The sequence below is a fragment of the Panthera uncia genome, chromosome C2 (genome assembly GCF_023721935.1).
Source record: "Panthera uncia isolate 11264 chromosome C2, Puncia_PCG_1.0, whole genome shotgun sequence".
NCBI lineage: Eukaryota > Metazoa > Chordata > Mammalia > Carnivora > Felidae > Panthera > Panthera uncia.
In genome coordinates this window covers 125,056,803-125,063,392 of record NC_064810.1, presented here as the reverse complement: position 1 = coordinate 125,063,392, position 6,590 = coordinate 125,056,803, and the positions used below count along the sequence as shown (strand labels likewise).

The 6,590-nt window shown below is 48.1% G+C and overlaps 1 protein-coding gene across 2 annotated transcripts in view; it reads left to right on the top strand.

Annotated features, from left to right (window-relative positions):
* The first annotated feature begins 2,770 nt into the window (after positions 1-2,770).
* Positions 2,771-6,590, top strand: part of EPHB1 (EPH receptor B1) — a 213,165-nt gene continuing 209,345 nt past the window's right edge. The window contains exons 1-3 of one of the 2 annotated variants that reach the window (XM_049628803.1): positions 2,771-2,858; positions 3,329-3,399; positions 4,381-4,465. The gene's annotated coding sequence lies outside the window, so the exon portion shown is untranslated. The remainder of the gene's footprint in view (positions 2,859-3,328; positions 3,400-4,380; positions 4,466-6,590) is intronic. The other variant, XM_049628802.1, reaches the window with a different exon arrangement.

Genomic DNA, 6,590 nt, shown 5'->3' with positions numbered 1-6,590 from the left:
TGTTTAATTTGATTTGAATTTAATAGACAAAAAAATTCAAATGGAACTTCAAAAACTGCTGAAGTTCAGAAATATTTTTTCTTCATTACAGGTTTTCAGTTTCTGAAACAATTTCTGTAAAGTTATTTATTTATTGGGAGGCAGGGGGAGATGCAATTTTTTTTTTTTTCCCCTGATTCTGAAATTTCCCATTGTCTGCCGGGGTCCTGCCACTCCCTGCATCCCAAACCCTGGATGTCTTAAGGCCCTATTTTTATACGGAGGAGGTGTGAAGCATCTGTGTTCTGTTCCCTGCCCTGGGGGCTCTGCCTGGCCCTCCACTCCCTTCAGTGCCTTCCCCTTCTTTCACTGGGTTTCTTTATTCCAGCCTAATGAGTCCCAGGCCTTAAAGTGCATATGAATCGCTTGAGGGTTTGGGTAGATTGCAGATGCCTGTGCAGTAGGTCTGAGGTAGGGCCTGAGGGTCTTGATTTCTAACAAGCTCCCTTATGATGTCCATGTTGCTGCCCTTAAGAACCACGCTTTGGTAGACAAATTCTAAAATTTTTTGTTTATTTCGGTGTTAACCAGATTCCATCCTCCCCCACCACCTCCACCCACCTGGCCCTGCTACCTCATTGGTGCTGTGTTCCCTGAACTGTGGCATTCTTTTTTTCTTTTTTATTAATTTTTTTTAAATGTTATTTATTTTTGAGAGAGAGAGAGGGACAGACAGAGAACAAGCAGGGAAGGAGCAGAGAGAGAGAGACACACAGAATCTGAAGTGGGCTCCATGCTCCAAGCTGACAGCACAGAGCCTGACACAGGGTTCGAACTCACAAACTGCAAGATCATGACCTGAGCCCAGTCTGATGCTTAACTGACTAAACCACCCAGGCACCCCATGAACTGTGGCATTCTTGACAATGCCTGGATCTTCTTGCCTGTTTGTGTGCAGGGGGTGAGGAGCAACCTACCTGGGTTTAAAACACATAGTAACTTGGGGTGCCTGGGTGGCTCAGTGGGTTAAGTGGCTGACTTCGGCTCAGGTCATGATCTCTTGGTCAGTGAGTTGGAGCCCTGTGTCGGGCTCTGTGCTGACAGCTCAGAGCCTGGAGCCTGTTTCAGATTCTGTGTCTCCCTCTCTCTGACCCTCCTCTGTTCATGATCTGTCTCTCCCTGTCTCAAAAATAAATACAATGTTAAAAAAAAAAATTTAAATTTAAAACACATAGTGACCTAAAGTTGTTTTTTTTTTTTCCCCCCCTCAGGATTGATGACATTGCTTCAGTGTCTTCTGGCATTGAACATTGCTGTGGTCAGTTTGGGGCAAAGCCAGAGTGTTATTTTTTTTATTATTATTATTTATTATGTTTTTTAGGTGATATGCCTTTCTCCACCTGGATGTCCAGAGGAGTCCTTCTTTAGGCTTGAAGTTTAGTGATTCACCAGGATATGTCTTGATTTGATCTTGGGATGTATTCTGGCTTTTTCAAAATGTACTTTCAAGCTTTTAATTCAGGAAACCTTTCTCCCATAGGCCTGTAAATTGTTGTTGCTCTCCTTTTGGTGTCTCTTCTGCAGAGCAACAATGATGCATATGTGGGTGGATGCACAGGGGTACATGTTTTTGTCATAGCTGCTGTAGGCTGTGACCCACTGAAGCTGTTACCCTCCCTACTCCACACTCTCTTCTGGAAGTTTCTCCAGGCCAGGGTCTGTCTGCCCAGGAGCCCTGGAAATGGGGGCAGAGATAGAAGAAAACCCTCTGGGCTGTACCACAGCTTCCCACAATTTCCTCTACACCTTGCAACTCCCATATATTGGGCCTTTCTGCATGCTATATTGGCCTTTAGAGAAATCCGATCTTGCCCAACTTCTGAGGTTTGTCAGTTTTCAATATTCTTCCAAATTCCCCTGCATTTTCTATTATGTGGTTTATAGTGCTGGCTGTTTATTTATTTTAATAAAGGTTGATATTTCATCTCTTCCTACAAGAAAAAATCCCTTTTCTTTTTTGCATTTAGCTGGAGATCTATGGGAGGAGGTAGAAGGCCTCAGAAACAACTTTGCTTTCCTCTACCTTTCTTTCTTGGCTGAGTCCAGGATGTGGTTTAATTTGATCCACAATTAATTGGCCTATTTTCCCCTCTTTTCCCAGATCAACATGGCTAACGGGGGGTGCACATGACCAATAAGTGCCTGGCTCTCTGTCCCCATTGCCCTGGTTCCTGTAGCTGTACCAACTCAGTTCTGAGGCTCCCATGGGCCAACTCCGTTAGAGGGGAATCTCTTTCAGCCGAACCTTCTCAGCTTGTGTCTCTGGGAAGGCTGTTTTATTGGCAAATGATGAATGAGAAAAGAGTCTGAAACTACCAAACCCATTGACCTGGCTCTTTGGGTGAAAGCCATCATTTCATGTACTATTATTTGCATATCTGTGCTTTATTGGAAAACAGGGAATGTTGGCTAGAAGTACTTCAAGGTGGGCCAAACCTCCTTTGTTCAGTTAATTTCAAGCCATGACATCATAATAGATGTGGCACCTGCCCACTTCAGAGTGAAGGCCTTTCAGTCTCCAGAATCGCCCCACCTTTAACCCATTTAGTAGGATCGTGCCCAACAGGAGGGGTGTCCTCTGCACTTGGGAGAAAGGAAAGTTGAGAGCACAGAGGTGGGCGTCACTGACCCACCTTGTTTGTACCAAAAGCCATGAAACAGGTGACGATGACCCCATCATCTCAGGACTTTAGTAACAGATACCAGGGTGTTGAGGAAGGTGCAGAGTGTGGTCTCTCCCTGTGATGCCTGCCCAGTGATGCCCACCTTCTCACGGGATAGCGGTGAAGTCGGGGCCTGCCTGTCGGGGAGGATAGGAGGTGAGCAGATTGCGAGCACTGGGAGGCAGCAGCCTGACCCATGTATCACCCCAGAGTGCTGCGGAGCCCAGATGTCAGAGGACACATGTGGGAGAGCTGGCTGCAGATGTAGATGGACGCTCTTAGTGTGGCACCAGGGAGGGAACGGGTGGCGGTGCCAGCCACTGGCTGAGAGTCTGTGGCTAAACTCAGGAAAGCAAAGGAGTCTTGTCCAGACCCCTGCCTCCAGCCAAGAGTGACTGCTGCTCCCCCCACTCCTAGGCCACGGACTGGAAACGACCCGGTTCTCTATCTATCGAAACACCTCAACGCCTTCCCCAGTGTCTCCAGCCTCCCTTGGTAACCAGAGGCTAAAGTTACAAATGCAGCTGTTTCCTCTTGGCTATGGCTTTAGCACATTGTAAACACTAGACTGTAAAACTGACTCAATTATACACCTCGCAAGAGAGCTTATTTCTGCTTAAATTCAGCTACTTTTACAAAGTCTGATGGAATAAGGTTGCTGTGGAAGTTGAAGACGGGATTCCATGTCGTAGTGGATGTACGTCTGGTGTGTGCGGGTGGGTAGGGGCACTACCTGGAGTCTGAACACTTCTTCCTACTTGGAGGTGGGGAGGGTTGTCTTCCTGGAGAGTGTGAGGAAGTCCAAAGGGCCCAGGTGTTCCTCCTTCCCACCTTTGGGGAGCTGGAGCATGGGTACCCAGCCAGGTAGCCCAGCCACCTGGATGTTCCTGACTTAAGGCTTTGACTTTTTTAGAGAGTGGCTGGAAGATTTGGGAGAACTAGGACTTTTGCCACAGCATTAAGTCCTAGCGAATGCATCTGCATTGTTAGGATGGTCGGCAGGGCAGAGGGGTTATTGGGACGCGTAGCCTGGCCCAGACCCTCCCTGAGGTGTTGCCGGGGCTCTGGAGCCCAGCCTGCCTAGACTCCTGCCCAGCCTTTCTGATGATTCTGAGCACTGTTCCATGTTCTTCCAGAAGGCTGCCTTCCTTTTCTGTTCCTTACGTTGAACTACAGTCAATTTCTGTTACTATAACCAGGCATCCTCACTGATACAAGAGTGATGCTGAGTTTTGAGTCAGCCTTCCTAGGGGAAGGCTGCTTCCAGCAGAAAGACCATACCTATTGAGTGGATCAAGAAATGCCCATTCATAATTCAGTAAATAACCAAGTATATGCTGGTGGCAGGCACTGTGCGAAACACTAGGAATCATGTGCCCTCACGGAGCTTAGGCCCTGGTGGAGGAGACATGCCTGTCTGGCTTCCAGATCACCATTCCACACGGGTCCCATTTGGAAGGCTGCCTGCCTGGTAGGAGGATGTGCCATGTGTCCGTGAAGCAGGTGCCCAGCAGGCCTTTGTGGAGAGTCAAGTAAGGTTCTGGCATTCAGTAGTGGTAACTTGTCTAGAGACTGGCTTTCACGTAGGCACAAATCACCCACTCCTTTATGTGTTATTATAGCTATTTCATCTAGTTTTTACTTTCTTGTTTTATTTTCCTATCTTCTTAATTAATAGACCTCAAGAGGGAGAGAATTGCTGGTCATGGCCAATCATAGATTTATCCTCTATCTTTAGGAATGAAGGGACGCTAGGCTGCCAGGTATGTATGTGTTTGGGGTGTTAGGAACCCCCACAGCAGCAACGCAGGCTCCCACACAGTACACAGGCTCCAATCCTGAGTCCTCCTTTGCAAGGCCGTCCCATTTGGGCTTGGAGCCTGACTGCACCCTCCTGTGGGCTTGGCCACACTTCCCACCTTCCAGTTTCTGTGCTTTTCTTGCTTATTTCTCCATCTCTAAAGGTACTGGGCCTCTCAGTGTCCATTAGCCAGAGCCTCAGACTCCCTGGCTAGTCAGCATAGGCCCCAGTGGCCTTTGGCATGCCCCAGAGCGCAGGCACGGGTCATCGTCCAATGAAAAAGTAGCAGACATAGCAAACATCCGTAAAGTGCTGATCCAGAGATTCTTAACCTGGCTAACCTTGAGAACAACCTGGGGAGCTTTTAAACAAATACTGATGCCAGCCCCCATCCCTCCCCTGTCATTCTGACTGAATTGGCCCTTGTGGGGGTGTGGGCAGGGTATTTTTTTAACCTTTCCAGGTGATAACCATGAGCTTTCGGGGTAAAGAAGCACTGTTTAAGGTCTTTTTTTTTCTGAGATGACCCTTCAAGGAGGAACCAAGAAAAGGTTAGGGAAAGGAAGGGTCAGGTCAGAGGTAGAGCTTAAGGAAAAAGTGGTGGGCATGGCTGGTGGGGCTGAGTAAAGAATCTAGGAGTGTGGACTGGATTGTCAGCCTCTGCCCAAATATAGCCACAATCTTGCTACATCTCCACAGCAAGAGGCACATAATTGTTTCTTATTTTTTATTTTTAATGGATCTGCCCTTTGGCCATGACCCTGGAGAAAAAAGGAGGGGAGCAGACCCTTTTAGTCTCAATCCCATCACTCTATAGCCTATCCTTTCTCTGGTGGGGTGGGGGAAAATTGTCTAAGGAACAAAGTAACAAGAATCTGAGCTTAGGACAAGGCCTGGGAAGGAAGATGGAGAGAGAGTGCCTGGAACTGGGGCTACTTTCAGTGGGTAGTCCGGGAAGTCTCTGAGCTAAGGGCAAGAAAATTAAAAGCCATTCCAGGCTTCCCAAGTATCATGAATTGATGCTTGGGAAGAGCATTCCAGGCAAAGGACCCAGCAAGGACAAAGGCCCTGAGGTGGGAAGGTCTTGGCAAAGTTGAGATTGGGTCTGAGGAGTAGGTGTGGGTCAGGTGGTATGGGACTTGTAAGTTGTCCTCAACTTACTTTTCTGACGAGTAGAGATGACCTCACTCCTCTTCAGCATCATCATACCTCATCCTGAATAGGTAGAGGTGGAGATTTGGAAATTGAAGAGCCTTCACTTTGAAGTGGTCAGGTGCCCTATCTATTATGATGTCATGGCTTGAAACTATACTGAAGAAGGGAGGCTTGGCCCACCCTGAAGTACTTTCAGCCAAAACATTCTCTGTTTTCCAGTAAAGCACAGATGTGCAAATAATCGCATGTGAAATGATGGGTACCTGTGGCTTTCACCCAAGGAGCTGGGTCAGTGGATTTGGTAGTTTCATACATTTTTCTCATTCACCATCTGCCCATAAAACAGCCTTTGCAGAGACACAGCTTAGGCAGAAAGTGTATTCCCCCTCTGTGTGTGAAGGAAGCCACTGGGGAGTTTGGAGGAGGTGAATGGTGGACTGACTTAAGTGAAATAATAATACCACCCTGACCAGTGTGTGTGGAGAGCTGGTGGCAGTGGAATTCCGAAGGCAAGGGAGGGGTGCCTGGGTGGCTCCGTCAGCTGAACATCTGACTTCAGCTCAGGTCATGATCTCATGGTTCATGGATTCGAGCCCCGAGGTGGGCTTTGCACTGACAACGTGGGGCCTGCCTCAGATCCTCTGTCTGCCTCTCTCTCTGCCCCTCCCCTGCTCCCTCTCTATTTCTCTCTCTCTCTCATTCTCAAAAATAAATAAACATGAAAAAATAAGAAGGGAAGGCAAGGGGGCTGAGGCTGAGAGGGGCAGTGTCCCTCCCATGGTTACCCAGCACTCGAGTGACAGAATTGAGCCCCGCCAGAGCCTGGAAACCAGGTGGGCAGGCCCAGATCCAGAATCCTGAAGGGCAGTGTCCTCCCTCTAAGGGCTCAGGCTCCTCCCACTTGCCAGGAAATCAATAGTTTTACTGCCCCC